A 23651-nucleotide genomic window follows, 5' to 3' on the forward strand; every position below is an offset into this window, starting at 1 on the left:
ATGAGCTGGATTTCTTAAATGCCGTGAATGTAATGTAACCGTCGTGCAAGAGATTGTTTAGTATACTGTAACCTCCTTGATAAACGATTGGAATAATCATGACTTTAATGAGACGCTTTCAAAACAATAGTCCGCTCTGAGCCCATCACAGAGGTTAATGTAATGTAACCGTCGTGCAAGAGATTGTGATCAATAATGTGTGTAAGCCTATTGCAGTGCCCCAGATAATTATTTGGGAAATAGGCTTTTCACTTATTGATTTTGGAAAAATAGGGTGATTTCATTCTTGAAATTTGGTGAATTAGTTATAAAAATGCATACATTAAAATCATTACTGCTTTACTTCTGTTGAAGCTGCTTATTGATTCAATAAAACTGTAAACTATCATAATTAACTTTAATAAACTTATGTTTCATAATATCTTGAATCCTTGACACTGTCCATAATATAAACTTTAAACTTAAAAAAAAACTGATGTTAACTGACATCTGTGTAACTGTCAAACATATCGACTGATGTTTTGGTGCAACAAATGAGGACGTTTATCTTGCTCTCTCAGACATTTTTATTTAGCATCGTAATATAATCTGAAAGTGCAGACGCTTTACAAATACATGCACAACGAGCGACAAATTAAGTTAGATTGAAAACGCATGTATGTCGCCAATAATTTGGTCAGACGCTATATTGAAATATGAAATCTAGTCCGCAGAGCATTTGAATAACTTTTACTGTTGTCCTTCTCCATCATCCAGGCGCTTGCTGAATGAAACCGTCGCCGCGTTTCAATAATAATTCTAAAGAGAAAATACCGAAAATGAGCAAAGCATTTTCGATCGAAGCTATTGTATCATACATATTAATGTTGACGAATGTGTGTAACTTATCTTATCTGTATCTGAGGACGTTTGTTTGTACTTATTATGTTCATTATACCATATCAATGACTATTATACAATAACAAAAGTTAATGATATACCTCCGAGACTGTTTCAAGGTTTTTATACCGCTTTTTGGTCGACCGCTTTGATGTAGTTAACTGTACATACGCTGTTCTGACACATGTTAGGCCTTCCTACTAAAACAGATTTCGCATGATTATTCAAATAATATCTAAAAAAATATTATACATAATAATATATACAGATTAAAAAAATACTAGATATTGTATATCCATTAACAGAACATGAATGTTAAATCCATGGTCGACTTAATCAAAGTTACATGCCTATCTATTGATATTAATGAGTATAGTAAAATAATTGTAATCGGACTTTTCCAAAAAAGTGCATTTCAATATCATATGTTTCGGAATAAATAGCTACAAACATATAAATTATTTACATGTTTCGCTTGTATATGTATAACTTTTTAAAACGGTTATCTAAAGTACATTATCTTTCGTAGAAATGACTTACAGTAAAGCGAAATGTTTTGTGGCAATTACCCACCGTTTGATGTTCCGCAGAGAAGGATGTAGTGAGCATTAAACAATAGTAGGAAATACGAACATTTGGTTATAACAACACTCATCAACGCCTTACGCTTATTCATTTTCATCATCATACTGAACAATCTTATATAATTTCTCTTATAACATACTCCGTTTATTTTATCAACATTTTAGTGACTTAATAAAATCGTATAATTTCTGTTTGACCTTATACTTAGATGATTCACGGGCAACGGATAAAATGGTGAACAAAAAAGTTACAAAGAGAACGTTATGCTCAGGTAAGCTAGGACAAAGACACATATAGACCAGTTGATTTCTCGTGTAATCATTCATTCAAGCCCACTAATCGGTCGTTATAAACACTTGCTGTAATAATGTTCAACATATGTATACAGACGAGTGTTAATTAAATAAATATATAAGAATTTCCGAATAACCACTGAAACTTCTTATTTACAATTAAATATATAAAATACTAAACGACATTGAAAAATGTAAGAACAGATAGTTCTTCCACGATTATAGGTGTAGATATTGCTATTATCTCATGTTAATTGCTTACCTTTGTTTACTTTTTTGTAAGCAGTTATAATTCCATTAAAAGTTGTTAGTAGTGATAAATTTGTAAATTTCCTTCTACAAATATGGCGGTTAGTTATTGATTTTAATCTTGTTTAATGCTAAGAGCATAACAGGAAAAAACACTTTACATGGTTCGCAGCATGGTAGTAAGATTTTGTATCGGTTTTATCGTTCGTATAGAATTTATTAAACCTACGATTTCTATACATTCGTTTACTTTAATACAATATAGTCCTTCGGTTCGTTTTTATTCATATTCATTGGTTGACTTAAGTTTTCAAAATATCGAGAAAAAAAATTGCTAGCTTTAACTTATTATAAGCGAGTAGATTAGTATTGACATGATATGTTATTTAACAGTTGTAATGCAAAAAGAAACAACATATTCGATTAGTACAAATGTAATTTAATCAAAGCCGATGACGCTATGTATTTATTTCATTTTTCGCAGCAAAGTATTTGTATGTAGGAATTGCAGAAAATTATAAGACACGTATATTATTATAAATAAAAAGAGCACCGCATAACGGGTGCCACGCTCGGCTGCGAAAGCTTGTCAGTCAGATTTTTTTTTAAAGATGTCACAGTGACCTTGACCTTTGACCTATTGACCCAATAAGCGATGTGTTTGTCAGAAACACAATGCCCCCTACTGCGCCGCTTTGATTTGTTTAACAAAAATATATACGGCGGCAGGTCAGATAATTATGTCCATTTAAAGCTTATTACTTCCCTTGACTTAATTTTTTCGACCCTATACCTTGAAGTTTCACCTCTCAAAAGGTGCAGCTCATGAGATACACATGCATGCCAAATATCAAGATGCTATCTTCAATATTTAAAACGTTATGGCCAATGTTAAGGTTTTAGTACGACGCCTACGGCGGACGTCGGACGGCGGATGACGAGCTAGCTATGACAGTTGCTCGGGTTTTCTCCGAAAACAGCCTCGCTTAAAATCACCATAACTGTCATATTCATGTACACCTTATTTAGTGGAATTTTCAGAAACAAATGTTTGAATGTATTATTTCATATTGTTGAAAAGTATCAGTTTGTATCGCACTGTTAAGATGTTCGAATGAAACACAATGAATACAATTTACAATTATAGCTTGAACACGGTCGAATACAAGCAAATGTAACTGTACATATTATAAATTCTACTTTAGCAAAATACTAAACACACCGTAATTAATAGTTTGATACAGTTTAGAAGTAATAAAAATAATTACCTTACTCGTTCGTTTGAATTGTGACAATCCGTTGATGTCTCAAATGAAATCGAAAGAAAGTTTAAATGAATTTTACGGGGATTTCTAACAACGCATTTGAAATCGAAAGTAAGTATATATTGACTTTACGGGGATATCCAATGACGCAGAATTGTTTGGGTTGTTCCGACTTATGCATACGTATTTTAGCTGGTTAAACATCAACTGTTTATTGTTCGCGTAATTATTTTCATTAAAATGATGATTAGTTAATGTTATGTTCAATTAATTCTTGTTTGTGTATGAAAACTAATCATTACACTCCGTTGAAGTCTCGAGTGATGTCGAAATATTAAGTTGATATGGATTTACCGTATTTCCACTTGTTATGGTATTGTGTACACACTGACTCGTACTGACTTAATGACGTCACGGTCTATGTCTACAATAGTTGTATGATGCAGTTACGGTACGCTGAGGTGCGAATCGCATACGGTATATATTAAGGAAAGCGCATACAGGTGATTAAAGAAGAAAGTCTCACACAGTATACTGGACCAATAAATGGACTTAGAGTGTTATTGTAACATTGAAAAGTTTTCAAACACTTGTAAATTATATTAATTATATATAAATAAAAGCATATATTATCGATCTTATCTTTTATTTAAAATTGTGTTAAATGATTAAATTAACACAGGTTTAATGTTAAACGGCCACAATAATTGAAAGACAGGTGTTATCCGCTGTGTATTTTGTACATGTTTATACCATAAACAACTTCAGTGTCACAGGGTAACAACAGGTGTCAACATTTCAAATACTGGTTACAAAATTGTCCTTTTCACGACCCCCCCTCTACCCGCCCGCCCAACACAAAACAATCACCGACACGTCATTTCGAAGCCAAGACAGTACATCGACATTACACAATGTACATATAACAACGACAAAAACATCGACAGCTGATTTATTTTTCGTTTTTTAATTTTATGTTGCCGCATACGGTTAAAATTGAAAACATCGCACAGAGCAATAATTGTCTACTAATATTTTTATTACATTTTTGACGGCGCGGAGCCATGTCACAATGTTTATCTTGATTATTCATATGAATGGTAAAGCTGTTTAAAGTCACTGATATATTGCATAAAACAGTTTTATATCATATATTATAAAACGTATCATATCGCAGAATGATCAATCACTTATGTTACAAAAAACAATGCAATCAAACCATACATATAATCAGCATCCGGACACAAGTGCAATGTGAAATACGCTTACCGCTCTAATTGTATTGTGCAGATAAAACCTCACCCTCAATGTTAATTCCTATTGATAAATCGCATTTTGCTGTAACTTGTGAGCCCATACAAAAGCACGCCAAACTATATTGTAACACACGATGTAACCCTTCACACACACGACCATACTCACAAACATCGGGGCTAACATATTATGCCCTTCCGCCATTATCATGACGGCGGATACAAAACACGATCCAGCGGCTTAGTCCAAATGACAGGTCTTATAAGGAAATGTATTCTTTTACAGTTCTATTTTTATCCGCATTCCAATATCTCCTCGCAGCCCAAATATGATATCAGATTTAAACGTTTATCATATACGCCACACAATTAACAACTTATTGAGAACATGACTACTTTCACAACCAAATGTATAAGCTTAATACACATGGGACAGTAGGATCTATCCGTAGGCACACGTGATTCACGAGTAATTCGTTCTTAATACCATACGTTGTTCGGTTTGATTATAACGACACATGGTTAGTGATTAAATCGATGTCACACATTACGTTTATGACTATTTCGATAAAATATGTTAAATATTAAATGCATATTTACTTTATTTAAAGAAATGATCAAATAAAAGAAAGCGTAATATTTATGCTCAGCAGCTTTGTTTGATGTTTCCTCACCACATAGCAATCTATTGTAAGGTTCATGTGTAGAGCCGCGTTCTGGGAAAACGGGGCTTACGACACTTTAACATCAGCGCCAAATGTCGTTCCAGGTTAGCTTGTGCAGGCATATGCATTAAGCCCAGAGGTAGGCTTATTGAATGTCAGGAGGTTCAACATGAACGTTTATAAAGTCATAGTTTCATAATATAAACTGTGTGTGCCGTTGAAAGCTCCGCGGATTAAGTTCAATCACACTCTCGTTGTAAGTCCTTCGTAAACAGTTTTTCACTCAGAAAGTCCATGAAATAGTATCAAAGGGGCCTTTTCACGTTTTGGTAAATTGTCAAAATTAAAAAAAGTAGTTTCGCACATTTTCGTTTTAGTTATGATATTTGTGAGGAAACAATAATACTGAACATTTAACTATTCTCTAAAAATTTCCATTATATGCATCTTTTGCGATTTAAAAACCTAACATTTCTAAGCGTTGCAACGCGAAACTACGTGGATTGCTTATTTAAAGTATAAAAAAATACTTCACTCATTGTGTGAGCACGGATGACCGAGTGGTCTAAGCGGTAGACTTTTACTCCAGGACTCCAGAGGTCAGTGGTTCGAATCCGGTTGAGGGTTACATTTTCTTTTTTAATCGTATTATTGTTTTTACTGGAGCTTTTAAGATCCAATATTTACGTTTACCAATATTAAACATTCAATCACAAACTTCAATAAATGCCTAAATCTGTGAAAAGGGCCCATTTAAATGTATATGCGCCGCGCTCTGAGAATACCGGGCTTAATTAATGCGCGTAAAGTATCGTCTCAGATTGGCTTGTACAGTCCGCACTAGTTTATCAGAAAGACATTTCCGCCTAGTCTAATTTTCAGTTAAGAAGATACTTAATTTGAACAAACAATTCCATAAAAGCGGAGAGTATCGTCCCGTATAAGCATGTTAGTACTGCATGCATTTAACCATGAACTCACAGAGAGCGGCTCGTATGTCCCGTTTCAAGCCGCGAACAAATGTCTCACACGAACTAAGTCTCGTACTTATGTTTTATAAAATAATTTTTTTATACAAAGGGTCGTGTGAGATGCACAATAGTCTGGGCGATGGCGTGATAAGTCACGTTCATCTGGAAGTCGAGCGGAAAAGTGCATTCGCCGCCGCACTCGAACGCCGCATAGCCGTCAGGCGCCATAGCGCAGTCCTAAACTGACAGCAGGTAACATCGTAAGATCATTGGTCAATAAAGTAAGATGTTTGGACCATAACGTAAAAAAAATGTTCAGCAATGTTACAGCATTGACCAATAACCTAAGATCATTGGTCAATAACGTTAGACCGTTGGTAAATAACGTTAGATCATTGGTCAATATTCTTAGATCATTGGGCAATAACGTAAGATCATTGTACCATAACGTAAGCACATTGTTTAAAAATGTAAGGTCATTGGTCAATATTATAAGATCATTGGTAACTTCATAAGATCAGTGGTCAATAACAATAGATCACTGTACAATAATGTAAGGTCATTTTTTAAAAGTACGATCATTGGTCAATAACGTAAAATATACAGTTGCAGGCAGATTGTTTGTCAGTAAAGTAATATCGCTGTATTAGCGTTTATTTTCACGTTAACGATGTATTCAACGTGACTGAAGACTCCAAAACTCGTTGAACCAGTTGCGTATGCTTATGACATCGTTATTATGAGTGACCGGACTAGGTATTTAATTCGTTAATTGCTTGTTTGAACCATAATTGTTTGTAGTTATTTTCTATCCATGAAAAGGTTTACCATATTAATTTGTATAATCCTCCCACATGACTGCAGATTCCAAACCTCGTTGAACCAGTTGCGCATGCTTGTAACATCGTTATTATGAGTGACCGGACTAGGTATTTAATTTGTTAATTGCTTGATATCCTGCCATCCGAGACTCCGGAAGCTCACGTACAGAGTATGTCGCTGGCAGGCGCTCTTCCGGTAGTGGTTCATCGGTGGAACATAGCAACCGGGTGAGTCGCTGCTTGTACAGGACTTGTAGTAAAGGAGGGTTGTCATCTTATGTCGTTATAACGTGCGATCCAAACCCTCTGCATTTTCATGATTGTTTATATCTTTATTACTATGCCTAGATCTCGCTAATGTTCTCATGCGGTTTGTTAGTGTGGGTTGATGGTGTTAAAGATTGGGTAAATTCACTATTTGAAACAGTGAACATCAATAGGGAAAATGATCGACACAATTTTTGAGTTTTGATTCAAGTTATCAACATGTTCAGAAAAAAAAAGAAATTGATATGTGTATTATACAAATCGCAATATCAGTGTCGCAGTTTAGTTGTTGTTGTGTGAAGATATTCACCCTTGCCCAGGTCCTATGGCAAGTGGTCCTGAAGAGGCCAACAATTACCGTTGTTTTGAAAAGCGAGGTCTCCGCTTCATTCATCTTAACATCAGAAGAATGTTACCAAACAAAGATGAATTACGCATGTTCATTAGAAAATCTCGAGCTGCCTGTATATGAGTGACAGAATCGTGGCTAGATGAAACTATTTTTGATAATGAAATACTTATTAATACTACATTCGTATACGCAATGGCATAAATCGACATGGATGCGATGTTTGCGTGAATGTGAAAAGTGACCTAGCTTCTAAAACTTTAGACGATATTCTACAAAATGAATTGGAAGCTCTTTGGTTTTAGATACTGTTACCAAAAAGGTTAACCTATTGTGTGTGGTTGTATTTATAGACCCCATAGGCAAACAAACTCTTCATGATCTCTTAGAAAATGTGTGTTCCTAATATTCATGTTTTAATGATAAAGAATGTATTATTTTAGGTGATTTTAACACTGATATTTCAAGTACCTTCTAAATGAGTGTCGTATTTAAAAACCGACAATCTTTTATTCGCATGTTTAATTTTACAAAGATTATTACTGATTTTACTAGAGTAAGCAATTCTTCCTGTATTGTAGACCGGACTTTAGTATCGGATATAGATACAAATTCTCAAAGTGTAGTCATCCATGTTTGTCTCAGTGACCATTCTATTTGTTATATACTGTACAAGGAAAGGTTCTATTGAGTGTATAAATAAACACAATACTGTTAAAGTAATATCCCTGCAAAAACTATGACAAGATAGATTTTCAGATGAATCTAATTAGCACTGATTGGTCCCTGTGGTTTTATCTGATAATGTGTCTGATGCATGGTGCAGTTTTAAATCCATGTTTTCGTCAGTTATTGATAACCTTCCTCTTGTGAAAGTTGTTAAAATTAAGCAAAGAACTGAGCACTGGGTCACAAATAACATTTTACAATGTATTATAGATAGAGACAAAACGTTGTTTACTTATAAAAAAGTAAAATTATCTGAAAATGATGATCATTTTAAATATATTTAAAAATATTATTTAAATAATATTTCTAATGTTGTTACTAAACTTCAAAAAGATATTCTCAACATTTAAAAAAGTATTTTACCTTGTATTTTCATAACCGTATACGATGCTGCTTATGTTTATATTATTACTATGTTTATCTCTGTGACATATTTGATTGTATAATAGCTAGTGTTTAGACGATGTACAATGTGCAAGTCTGAATAAATATGTCATGTCTTGTCTTAAAATCTCTTAGAATAATGCTCAGCATATTATATTTTGTGCAAAAAGGGATTTAAAAACATATATTATTGGCAATAAAAATGATTCCAAATCATTGTGGATTTAACTTAAAGAACTAGGCATGCCATCCAACAAAGTTAAATGTACGTATGGAAATACTGGTTTGAACATTAATGGTGACATTATTTTTGACAAGATAGAAGTGGCTTACCATTTCAATATTTATTTTACATCAGTAGCACTTTTAAGTAAATTGCCAAAACTTCATGAACATTTTGCAAAGATTTCGTGTTTGCTTTTAATTTAAAAAAGTTTTTCGAAAGAGTTGCTCTTTCGCTATTGTTACAGAAAGCAATACACTTAAGTACCTTAATATATTGTATGCCAGTTAAGCAACATGTCTAGACGGTATTTCATCACGTTTGTAGGAGATGGAGCTTCTATTATATGTTGTCCTCTTACACATGTCATTAATTTATCTGTAATACAAGGTGTTGTACTTGATGATTTTAAGGCTGCACGAGTTGTCAACAACAGACCTGTATCGATTCTGTGTATAGTTTCAAAAATACTTTAAAGAATTTTGTATGACCATGTACAGAACTATCTGAATAAGCAGAAGTTATTGTATGAGTTTCAGTCAGGATTTAAAAGATCTTTCTCAACCGACACAAGTCTGATATATCTATATAAGGTTGCAGTTAGATGAAGGTAAATGGTTCGAATCATACTTATCTAGTCGTAAACTATTTACTGATGTTTCTGGTATACAATCATAATTTGAAAATGTCACTTGTAGTGTGCCCCGAGGCTCAATACTTGGGCCTCTGCTATTTTTAATATATATGAATGACATGGCAGGAGTTTTAAACAATAAGCTTTTATTATATGCCGATTAATCTGCTATATTGGTGTCTGAAAAGTCTAAACTTTATATTGAGTGTGTATTAACAGAGGATCTGGAAAGAGTTAGTTGACAATAAATGTTCATTACAACTGCGTTAAACATAATCAATTTGATTTGGCTAGAAACCTAAGTTACAGAAGGAGTCTAACCTCAATATTTCGTGAAATGGTACAGTTATACAGCACACTGACTCAGCCATATACATGTATTTGGCTGCTACTTAGATCGATTTTTAAGTTTTGAAAGTATGGTTACATCGGTCATGAAGAGAGCACATGCAAGACTTACGTTCCTTTACAGAAAGCAAAGATTTTCATCATTTGATACTAACAAAATGTTAATTATGTCCTTGATTCAATGTCATTTTTATTATGTCTGTTCAATATGGTATTACGACATTTCTCTGAATCTGAAGAATAGACTCCAGGTACACAGAACAAGATCATTCTGTTTATTTTAAGACAATATCAAAGAAGTCACATCAATAAAGAATACTTTCTCTAGATGGGATGGGATGGTAACCTGTTGAAAAATGATTGGACCAAATTATTATTAAACATCTTTTTAAAATACAACCAGGGTTTGCCCCTTCTTACTTGAATGAGATTTTTGTCTCGCCAGTACTGTTCATAACCATAATACCAGATTTAGCAAAGGGTCATGTTTCTACGGTGGCATAAAGGGGACATAGGCAATATTTTATTAAACAGTCTCTATGACGTGCGCACGTCATAGCTATGACGTGCGCACGTCATACAGTTGCATAAAGGGGGCATAGGCAATATTTTATTTGACAGTCTCTATGACGTGCGCACGTCGTAGCTATGACGTGCGCACGTCATAGCTATAGCGTGCGCACGTCATAGCTATGACGTGCGCACGCTATAGCTATGATGTGCGCACGTCATAGTTATGACGTGCGCACGTCATAGAAATAGTTAAATAATATAACTTAGGAAATATTTTATTTAACTATTTCTATGACGTGCGCACGTCATAGTTATGACGTGCGCACGTCATAACTATGGCGTTCGCACATCATAACTATGACGTGCGCACGTCATATAAAATACTTAAATAAAATATTTCCTATGTCCCCTTTATGCCGCCGTATGTTTCAGTACCCCGAAAGTAAAAGAGTTTGGCAAAAAGTCCTTCTCATAGAAGGGATGTTCTTTATGGAACAGCTTACCAATTGACATAAACACTTACAGACATTTAAGGTTGCATAACAAGCATAATTTAAATAGCTTATAAATGTATTGATAAAGCCTGTTATCTTCATTCGCTGTTGTTTATTATTCAAATGATGTGTATTATTATTCAAAGGTTTATTTGCTAAATTTACCATCAAGAGCAAAGTTTAAGAACCAAGTTGTTGTGCGCTGCTAGGACATTTCATCAATCATGGAAGACACATTGGAAATAAGGGAACTCCCATTTCCTTTGTGTGCTATCCTGGGTACATTAGTACCTGCTCTGATTCACTATAATAGATATTAATATTTGATGTATCAATTATGCATTTATAACAAATGATATAAAAGGAGTAATAATTATGTATTTTTTACCAAATGATGTCTATCAAATTGCTTTTAAGCTCTAGTCTTTTAGCTGATCTGTGATATTTGCATTTGTATTTCGTTATATGTAGACATTTTAAATGATGTTGTGCACCATGCCATATGCATTATATATACTGAAATAAATCTATCTATCTTTCTAAGAACTCTCTCTTTTTAATTTTCCAATTTATATTGCTTAGTTAATTGATATACCTGTATGCCATTGACCACTGTTGACTCTAAAATGTATTATTTGTATGTTTACTGCTGGAATTAAAGCTTAATTTATTCTAAGATAATACCTAACACCCATTTAGCTCAAATGAGTTCAAACGTTAAAAAGGTGTAAATTTGAACATCTTAAGACGAATAATAACGCATATAATCAAGACAAAATAACACAACCAAAACGTAATTCTTTGAAATGTATCCAAGAGGGACAAGCGTGGTTAGATTCAAATTTGATACATGGTTTATTAACATTACTTATGTTGTACCTTGGTTTAGTATATAAGCATACACCTATTTTGTAGTTGCATGTAATAATTCAATACTAATTATTCAAATGATTGTATATTTACTTTGTCAACATATTTATTTTTGAACACTTAACACATTTAATTACAATACATTGATCAAAAATCTAAATTATGAAACAGTATTTTTACATAGGTACCTTTACTTATCCTCAGATACTGTGAAGGGATTTATTTTAAATAATAATATTGTGTGCATCATACAAATATCAGTAAATAAAAGTTTGTTAAAACCAGATTTTACATTGTTATGCTAATGTATTTAGTAAACTGATGTCATTGGTCCTATATGTTGCCATGTTTGCACAATAGATTTTCTGAGAGCTGTCTTCAAACGACTGTAATTCTTATTTATACTAACAACATTTGGGGCAAAAAGTCATAATTCTTCTTAAAATAAAATGAATAAATCATTTCATCAATATATTCATAGAAACATTTGAGTATAATGCATAATATCATTTTTGGAAATTATATGAATTGAGGCCAATACTTCCTTCGCAGGTTACTTTCCTGAATTTTATTATCCCACCCCGGTATTGTATATTTATAGATGCCGACACAACTGCTTAAAATTACTACATATGCCAAAATAAAAATAATGAATATTATTCGTAATTTTGTTTCTAATCCGAAGTTATATCGGCTTGAGAATATGATTTTATCAAGGGGAGACATGACAAAAATGTAATTAATTGTTCATTATACGTTGCAAGTTCTTCAAAAGTGCAAAAGTTTTACATTACTGGCAGAATATGATAATGAGAACAAAAATAACCCAGTTGTTATTTCTTGCCATACCATTAGTTCCATACCCCAATAATAGCATCTCAGAATATGTTAAAATACTATGTTGATTAAATGTTGGTTTAAAACATGTGCACATGCTTGATCCAATGAGCCCTCATCAATCTTAAAATTAAATTGCATCGTAATTACTGACCAGCGTCCGATGGTTCCATCGCCTAACGGAAAACCTAATTAATCGTATTTCGCATGATACCTAATACAATGAGAAAAACGATATTTTAGCATCGTTCTTGGAAAATGGGACATGTGAATAATGTGCTCTCCCAGATAAACGTGTGCAGTCCGCATCGGTTGATCTGCGACAACACTACTGATTTACTGAATTTTCCGTTTGAAAGAGACTCTTCCTATCTAAAAATGTAGTTACGTCGGAAAATGTCTTCCATGATTTGCAATTGCACAGGCTAATCTGGGGCGATATTTTACGCTATTTCCTTAAGCCCCGTTTTTTTCCATAGAGAGCTTCAAACTGGGTCATTTTGATCAGTTCCTTTTTGTCAATTAAGTGCTTGTTTACATTTTTCAGTTATCTGAATCGTCGGTAAATATGTGGATCCTTGTTATACAAATGCGTGTGATTGTTAAAACGTTAATCGTTTGTACAATTAACACACCGTTCAATCGACTAACGCAACGTCTGTGGTTCATTCAACGGCTGAGCTTGTAGATACATGTCGGTTAAAAGCGGAGTGTAAGTATTTCCGGGTAAGAATTCCGAGGAAGGCATTTTTGGTATTCAACGTTTTGTCGTTGTTTTGTAAGAAGTTTAACTATTTAAACTAGTATAGAGTTGTTAGTAAACCCATTTGATGACTTTCTTTTAAAAACATACACATCTGTAAATAAGTCATAGTAACGTAGATTAACTGATTATTTATGTTCCTGAATCACGTTTTATTCGTTCTCTTGAAAACTTGAATAAATCATTCATGTAAAAGAAGAACCGAGAAGATGAGTTTTTAAAAACATCTAGCCTCGCTCTTGGAAAACGGGGCTTAATGTATGTTCGTCAAGTGTCGTCCCAGATTAGCCTGTGTAATTCGCATAGGCTAAGAAAAGATGACACTTTCCAATTGTATAGTAATTTTCGTTTAAAGGAAATCTCTTCTGTTTGAAAATCGAGTCAATGTTGAGCGCGTCGTCCCGTATTAGCCTGCGTGAATTGCACAGTCTAATCTGGGACATCACTTGATGCGCATGCATTAACTCCGCTTTTCCTAGAGCGAGTTTCAATCGTATAAATCATTCATGTACAAGCAAAATCAAGAGGATGAATGTTTAAAAAACATATATTAGACGGCAGTTCCTGAACAGACTTTATTGTTATTGAAATTAAATAGGTGTTGTATGATGTTCTTTCAAATAAAACAATGTATTTGCATATAATCATTAAACCTGACCGCCAACGGCAAAGTTAAAAAATGTCTTAAATACTGATGCAAGGTGTGTAAAAGTGCTACATTGGTAAAGCAAACTTTGTACTATCAAAACAAATCTATATCACCTTTAAACAATAAAAGATACAAAAATGAAGAATAAATAGTTACAATCATAACATTGATTAAAGCGATTCTGCTTTATTTTCCTTCACCAACAATAAAACATGAGAAATTAAAAAACATCTTTGAATACATTTAAAATAATGAATAATTCAAAATTTGAATAAAAATTGTAATGCAGACGATGTGTGAGCTTGTTAAATTATATCAGCTGCGCCCTCGGAAAACCTGGCAGTATGCATGTGCGTAATGTGTCGTCACAGATTGTCCAATTTAGTCCGTACAGGCTAATCAGGGACCACACTGTCCGCTTTCATAGAATGTTCGCGGCTCATATATGTAAATATCTAAGGGATGTAGCTATACATGTAGTCTGAATACTTTCTACGGGCTTCCCATAAACTTTAAATCGAGATTAGTTAATCTGATTAATGAGTGGTTAAAGTGCTTTCGTGTCAAGCTTTGGCGAGTGGCTTTGTTTTGCAAAAAAACATAAAATGATTTATTGGACCAATTGAACAGTCGGCAAACTTTTATTTTAGTGATTGTGCATTTAAACTCCTTAAATATACACTGAAATAGAAAATGCACGTTCCGCTCAATAAATATTAACGTCAGCGTCGCAAACTGGAGCATGTTAAGTAGTTTAGTAGTGAAAAAGAGAAAAAAACAGTGCGAGTGTACATAAAGGCATCTTCATGCATGTGCTTGCTTTAATTAATTAGGCCTTTATTCAGAAAGCCTGGGTGCTTTTTACGTACTATGCGTCGCATATTTCAACAAACTTGCACAGTTATATAAAAGACAGTTACAACAATCTGTCAGTGAAGTTTCATAAGGAGTTAATTGAGAAAGCCTGTGCGCTTTTTTAAACATATTGTCCGTCGCATATTTCAACGAAATTGAATTTTCATCTCATATCAAATATGATAATGGGAAATGTTTTGTAGTCTATCAGCATGCCCTTGTATTAAAATAGATAGTGTTTATTGCAATCTTTGTATCTAGTATCATATTCATTGTCGGTGGAAAACATATCGTTGCAGTTACGCGTGTAATATCTTATTGTAATTGTCTGCAGCGCCCAACTATAAATCTCCGTTTTAAATCAGAATAATACCTTCTTGAATTTTAGTCTGTAAAGGGACAGTTCACGGACTGACAAATTGACGCACTGCATATGCATATCTAGGGCGAGACTAAACACACTTGCATTTAAGCCCGTTTTTCCATAGCCTGTTTCAGTAAATTTGTCAATTTTAGAAATTTATTGGCATTCATTAAAATAAATTTAGATCTATATAAAAAGCCTATTTAAAAATGAAGGTTTCTTAATTAAATGCGGATTTTACGTGTTTGTTTGTGAGCAAGCTCACAAACGCTCACAAACGCATATAATACGACATCATTGTAACTTCAGCATGCTTGTAGAGCGTACAAATATCTATGTTTGTGTGTCACATTGCAATTTGTATCTTCAATACATAAATCTCTGTGTTACACACACCATCTCTGTGTTTCATATATCACATTGTTATACAGATATCAAACTCTGTGTTCTTTATATCCATTCGTATATCAATTCTTATAGGATTGTTTCTACATATCAATCACTGTATTTTCGGCTTACCTTTCTGGCCATACTTTAAATGACAAACTTGTTGTCGCAGATAGTTGTCACATCCACCTCTACTTGCAATTACCCAACGTGTATGTACTCATACAGGCTCAAGCATTCAAGAGGAACTACATCCATCTAGTGTTCCCGTACGTGAACGCTACTCTTGTAACCTTATTTGAACTCTATATAAACCCTTTGCTCATATCTGCCAAGCTAAACATGTAATGGTATACTTAACAAAATATATCAGCGACGCTCTGTGAAAAATGTGTTTAATGCATATGCGTAAAGTGCCTTCCCAGATTAGCCTGTGATTTTTGCTAAAATATACTTTCTGTATGCGAAATATATCATACAAGCATAATTACATAAGCTGAACAACTTCATTATATACACATGAAACACACATTGTATCTGTTTATCCTTTTAGATGCACTACCTTTGAAAACCGCTTTGGCATGGAACGGTGTCACAAGACTCATGTGAGAAAAACACAATCAAGGCTAAACTAACTAAGGTAAGAGAGCGCACACACCTATGTGTTCATGCTTACCTGTTGTTATTATATGTTGTCTGCGATTATATCATTGGCAAGTCATTACAAGTTAAATTATTTGCATAGAAGACGACACTGCTGAGGAGGGTAATCACGTGAGAACACTATTTTCCTTCTTAACTGTATTAAATGTTCATTGATGGCAACGTGATCAAGAACACATGAAATCTATCTCATCTGTCACATAACTTGCCACATCTTGGGTTGCTTTCCACATTCCGCTCTTTCCGACAATAAACATAGCTTATATGCTATATTAAATCAAATTACGTTAGAAAAGAAATAAAAACGCGTCGCAAAACGTATGCGTTTTCGACAGGATTCGAACTTGCGTGGGAAAATCCCAAAAGTTTTCAAGTCTATCGCCTTAACCACTCGGCTACGGCAACTTTACAAAGGCTCTTCAATCTTCGAAGAAATCGCGGGAAATCATTACAGTGGCTCTACCTTAATGGATGATGTTGGACTTGACATTCCTGGAACGCATAGGTGAGTTTTTTTATATAAAAAGGCATTCACATTATTGAAGTATTTATAATTCATACAAATGAAATGAGTAGAGAAGATGCTGTTAACAATAAAACACATGTTTACATATTATAACTTTACATTATATTAAAATATCCAACAATATTTGATGAAAAATCAGATCCATTTTATATATGTTCTTATATTTAAATAGTCATAAGTAATAATCCTTGGTCTGCTGTGCAAGACCAATTATTAAAAGATGAAAATAATAGATATTGAACCTGATCGTAGAATCATATATACACAATTTACATAGTTTCCAATTTCGGTTTAAAAAAAATAGCCAATTGAATAAAAACTTACATCGTATTGCTGGTGACAAGTCTATATACATGTAGCTGTACACGATTTATGTGTCTTGGAGACTCATAATAAATGTATTCTAAGCTCACCATGTCTTTACGTAATAACGTTTGTACTCCAAAGCAAAAAATATGACCAATAGAAGATTTAATTAATGCTTAGTCTTAATCAAACATCCAAAGAATGAATACGACATAAGCCTACAAAGAGGGAGGCAGAGAGGTATTGCACGTACCTCGAGCTTCTGCGCGTTTGAACTTGTTAGGACCGTATTTTCCCCATCATTTGTAATGTTAGAAATGCATTGCCAAGGCATGAATACATCGAGTAATGTTATATACCCTTGTGTCTAGCTCAAAGATCAATATTACACGTGAGTTCATAAGAGTTCATATGAACATATTGTTTTCATAAGATGTGCGTTAATTGGGAAGTTTTTTCATCATCACCAGTCATCGAGATAATGTACAATTGTTACTAAAACCTTACCGTCAAATTCAATTAATTTTTTTAGTAAACTCATCTCGGAAAAGCTATTGCATAGTTAACATGTTGTGATGTTTTGTTGAACAGCAACTTGCACGTATGACTGTGCTTAATATAGTGATTCGTAATCTTTGGAGTTTCCTTTCGTTGAGATTGATGTCAGTTTAACCAAAAGCGGTGATTTGCAATATTGTAAACGCTTACAATTAATGTATGAATCTTTAATGAATTGATGTAATTATCTTTTACATTCAGTCATTATAACTGCCTGAAATACTTAAACATTTTCTTAGGGAATGTTGTATTCCCTTTGTAAACACTTAATCTCTGACATACCATGACTCTACATGTAGTTTACAATTTGATTTCCGAATGGTCGTAAAACTTGTCTTCTGCATTTATTCCAACACAGTGAAAATCTGTCATGGTTTACCAACACCTCTTATAAAGAAAACGACCATATACTTTAATTAATTGTATATGGCATTGAGCAAATGAAATTAACTTAACGCAACTAAAACACCATGATGTCATATGATGACGTTATAAGCACATCATAAGTAAACGTGATGACGTCACATTGCTACATGTGCCTTTATACACATTTAGCAAGTCTGCATAGGAACCGCACATGATGATGTTGATACGTACAACCACATCGTGACGTATATTGCCACATCGCACGTAAAGCTACACGACGGCACCTTGTGATTATTTTGACAAATCGCAAGTTAAAAGCTCATTAACACTCAGAATCAAAGAATATTTCGTACAATATATCGGAAAATATAGTTAACACATTGAAAAGCAATGTTCTTTATAGCAATCGCCAAAATTTCAACGCTATATTTGGAATGGCAACATAGATTTAACAAGATACAAAATGCTTTTTTTTTTGTGGGACAATACATTCAACAGATGTTCATGTACAATGCTAATGTTCGTGTGTCGTATGAACATATATCGTTGCGGGAAATAATTATTATAGGTTATTAGACGTTTCACTGTACAATACGGAGATATATAAGGTCGAGTACACAGTTTGACGTCATATTGGACGAGCCGTTAGGCGAGTCTAATATGACTTAAAACTGTGTTCGAGTCCAAATATATCACGTATTGTACAGTTTAAACGTCTAATAAGCTTTTTATTCTATATCCCTTTCTTCAGCTTTTTTTTCATTTTCATTTTAATTTTGATTTTAAAATGCTTTAATTAAGAAATAGTTAACCCCAATGTCTTATATTACACCGAAGAGTGTCGCCTGTATCATTGTACAGTGTTTTACCGGCGTTCCGTACTTTTATTTTTCATGCAGATGAATGCACAAACGATGACGTATATCGTGTGACGTAGTTTCTCTGACGAAACATTGCAGTTGGAGTTAAATTCTCTGGATGTCGGACGTGGTGTTTCTTTAACAGTTAGTTATTTGTTTACGGCATCGAATAAATGCAAACCGTATTTCGGATTGTGTGTTAATCATACATAATGTAAACTTCGATAGGAATACAATACAATAGTGTTATTTAAAATAAGTTTCGATAAAGGGATGGATGAATAATAAATGGAAGTGAATATCGTTTCGACTTTATTGTTATAATCATTGGATTAACATTGGCATTGAGATAAGCGTTTCGTTTATTCTAAATTAAGTTGTTGTTTTTTACTCTTGTTAAAGCTGAAATAGTGTAAATGCTGTTCAATAAAACGCTTCAACACAGTGCACATTTAGTGGTATGTAACCCCGAACGGTCCATATACAAAAATAGTGACCGGTCCATATACTCTTAGGTTTCTCTATCGCATTTTACAGACTGAAACCGGTCATATAGATAAAGAAGGACCAATATCTCTGAGGTGTAATATTTGCATATAGATCTATGCTATTTTCAAGAAAAGGGCCCATGTGAATCGACTATAGAACATTCGGATACTTTTTCTCGGTAACGGCTTTTATCGTTATAAAACAATTGCTTTGTGCACATGTACTCAACTGTCCAATATGGAAAAAATACAGACTTTTTGGATCCAATACCGCAATATATTGGACGGTCACGTGGTACATACGAAGAATGCCGACTGGATGGATTCATTGGATATAGAATAAAGAAATATAGTGGGCTACACAAAATTAAAACGAGCGCTATTAATCTCGTTAGATATATGTTACCATACCACTTGTATACAGCGTTGAGACGTTTGCTATTGCTATAATGAACACTAATTATTTGGGGGTTAACTTAAGTTTGTGAAATATTCGTAGATTTTGAGTATTTATGTTAATTTAAGCATAACGAAGTCACATCATGGCGTGGGTTGCTACATCGCAAGTGAAGCATCACGTTTTAACGCACTTCCCAAGGTTAACATCACTTTGAAAACTATTTCAAATACTACACCACATAATATAACACATACTACACCACATAATACATCAGATAATACTAGAAATAATGCACCACATAATACACTATAGTATTTATCACACAATACTCAGCATAATACATCATATAGTATACAAATTAATACATCATATAATATACAACATAATACACCATACAATATACAACATAATACACCACCTAATACAAAACATAATATAGCACAGCACTATAGCATGAATTTACAAATTAATTTTTATAAATGACCCTCGTCAAATAACTGTTTTAACGACATATTTATTTACGACTTACCTTAAACCTTCCAACAAATTATTCAAAACTCTTGTAGACGAGCGTGAAATTCAAACAGGACTCAAGTAACTATTGGGCTAACATAAATTGGTTTAGAAGAACTAATGAGCCTCGCTCCGGGAAAACAGGGATATACATGTGCGTAAATTGACCAGATTACCCCGTGAAGTCCATAAAGGCTTATAATGCAGTGATGACATTTTTCGCCTAATTTTGTTTTTCGCCAAGAAGCGACTTCCTTTAACAAAAATAAACCACAAAAGCGGAAAGTGTCGTCCCTAATTAGCCTGTGCAGACTAATGTGAGACTACGTTTTAGGAACGTGTATTTCCCATAGCGTGGCTCTAATTTTTAACTGAGTTTTCCTAGACGCGTGTAGTTTGCGGTACCCGGGCCTCAATAGACACTCTTGTTTAGCCGCACGTGATATTCGGAAAGAACGCACACGTGGAAGACTGGTCGTGGACGGCGGTTCTTTTCGGGCAGGGCTACGTGCTGTGCACCGCTGCCGTCATCCACCCGGAATATGTGCTCACCGCTACGCACTGTCTGCACGAGTAAGTCCACGTATGCAAACAGGACTTTATGCATGTGCGTAAACTATCGTCCCATATAAGCCTGTGCAGTCCACAAAAAGGGACGACGATTTCCACCTACACTGCATTTTCGAAGAAGATACTTCCTTAAACCGAAAATTCCTTAAAAGCGGAAAGTGTCGATCCTGATAAACTTGTGCGGACTGCACAAGCTATTCTGGGTAGGCACTTTTAGCATAATTATGCATTAGGCCATTTACCCAAAACAAGGCTCATTTTAAATTTGAGTCATTCATGCTCCCTATTAAGTGAAACGATTTTGGGGGAAAGACAAGGTCTGAACTGCCCCGAAAGAAGGGCATTATATCCTCGCATGAAGGGCGTAAATTAGAGTCACTGTGTCGGTCGGTCTGTGTTTTTTTCCGCATGAAATGTTATAAGTTTGCCCTATACATTTCTAAAGAGATTAAATTCGAATTTAATAATTTTGCCCGTTATCCAAACATTCTTTGCTGTTTCCACCTTAAAAGTCACTGAACAAGTGATTCGCTTTAAAGTCAAGTTTGTCGCAAATATTTAGTTTATGTTCATGTTTTTATTGTAATTGTTATGGTTTGTCTGAAAAAGTGAGAGTCCAGAATGTAGTATAACGCATCCACTTCACATTTCATGACGGTCAATAAAATGAAATCGCAAATCACCCATTAACTGTGCAATTATTCAAATATAATACAGAGTATGCCCTTTTAGCGCCTGTACAAAGACTGAAGTGTTTTACCAACATAATGTTACGTATACTATAAGAACAAAATGTTAATTATAAGTTTTACAATATGAGTCGCTCGTTATTTAATTTTTTAATATAACAGGCTGCCTTCGAATGAACAAGAACTCAGTCGTACTCGGCGTCGCCTCTTTGTTCACTTCAGGTGACTGAATGCAGACGATTCGGGTCATTAAAACATACGGTAAAGTATTGTAGTGCTGAAACACCCAAAATAGCAGTCGTATAAATACAAATAAAAAGCGCTGTATAACTCGGCGCCTAACTAAATGTGTATAAGTTAACGTTCATCTATAAGAGACATTATATAAATGCCTTTTAAAAAATTACGTCCGTACACGTGTAACTACTATCAGTCATATTTTATATTATTTAAAGAGACTGGATACATAGACGAACCCTACCCGGCGAACGACATCGCGATACTGCGACTGGAACATCCGGCCCTCCTCTCCAACTACACCCGCCCCGTGTGCCTTTCATCGCCGCTACTTTCGGTTGGCGGGGTGGCGCCTGCGACGTCAGCGATGACTTTATATGACGCTTACGTTTAAGCTAAATGCTACGTTACTGGGCACGGAGCGACCGAAGACATATTTGATGGTGAGGCTGTTCAATTGGTTCATTTAAGGATGGCGTAGAGTCATAATCGATGTCAAAACCATAACTTACAACTTTAACGCAACAATTACGTCATCTAGTAGCGTAGCCAAGTTTTTCCTCCTTGTTAAACGCTAAAGTTATAAACGAATATTCTTGTTTAAAATGTGCTCGTTATTTAGCTCACAGGCAGGCCCACTTAACGGGTTGACAAGCGTTAACTTTTAGTGATTAACAATACGACCTCATTTGGAGTTTACTTATGTTAGTCCTTGATACAATAATGCTGAAACCATACACGAAATATAAGGGTCGGCAGATCGTTCACACTTTACCTAGTTACAATTCCTTCTGTAATAGTTTTCAAGTTACTTTTCAGTTGAAGGATACAATACTGCTGAAACCATACACGAAATATAAGGGTCGGCAGATCGTTCACACTTTACCTAGTTACAATTCCTTCGGTAATAGTTTTCAAGTTACTTTTCAGTTGAAGCCTTGAATACAAGGAGCAAAGTAGGAACAAATAATTAAATAAATTAATAATATATATAGCCTTAATGACATGTACATAGGGCGGGTGTCTAAGGGACAGGAGTCATATTTGAAGTTGCATGTAAATGAAAACAAATCTTATTCAGTATTCTTCATGAAAACCCCGCCCAAAACTTACGCACGTGAAGAACAACGTTTAAAGTGTTGTCATACGAGCTTACGAAAACAACAACAACAACAACACAACAGACCGCGCTAGCAGATACGTACACGTATAAATTGTGTTACTTCCGGTGCAACAGCCGCTTAACACTGCCAAAGTTTGTACACCATCTGCATCTATTCGCACGTGAAGGAGTCGTAGCTCTACGCGCAGGTCCTGTACCGGTCACTCAGGAGGACATTTTCGCCACCGGAAAGCCGGATGCAGCAGAGCAACGCGTACGATCCGTACTCCGTGTCGCGCGCGCAGTAGGAGACACGGTAAAAGTCGCATATCTACTCTAGCTTGAAGCAATTTTTGTTATGGAAGTCGCGGTCGGCAAAAGCCGCTTCCGATTATTTGCCTTTTGCAAGTGACCGCTCATTTTCCACGCAGACTCGTTCGGGATTTACTTCCCGTTCCGGGTGGCCGTACTTCCGTTGCGCTGCTGTCTTATCTTCACGACGTCTCGGATGTTGATTAAGTTCTCGAGGGTTTCCACGATTTTTTTTATAGGTGCCGCAACTTGCCATGATTTTCTCAATTATTCGTGTCACTGCATCAGGAGAAACCGTATCCTGTCCATTGCCATCGCCGGTAATGGCGCCAGAGTAGGCTCTATCAATATCGCCGGCATGAAGGGAACCTCCATAGCTGTTAAATATTTGAAGTATTTTATCGAGTGTTAAGT

General features: G+C 34.7%; 1 protein-coding gene across 2 annotated transcripts in view; it reads left to right on the top strand.

Annotated features, from left to right (window-relative positions):
• The window catches only part of LOC127850612 (uncharacterized), a 1644088-nt gene that overhangs the window by 1043303 nt on the left and 577134 nt on the right, over positions 1–23651 (top strand). The window lies entirely within an intron of this gene.

This window comes from Dreissena polymorpha, chromosome 11 (genome assembly GCF_020536995.1).
Source record: "Dreissena polymorpha isolate Duluth1 chromosome 11, UMN_Dpol_1.0, whole genome shotgun sequence".
Lineage (NCBI taxonomy): Eukaryota > Metazoa > Mollusca > Bivalvia > Myida > Dreissenidae > Dreissena > Dreissena polymorpha.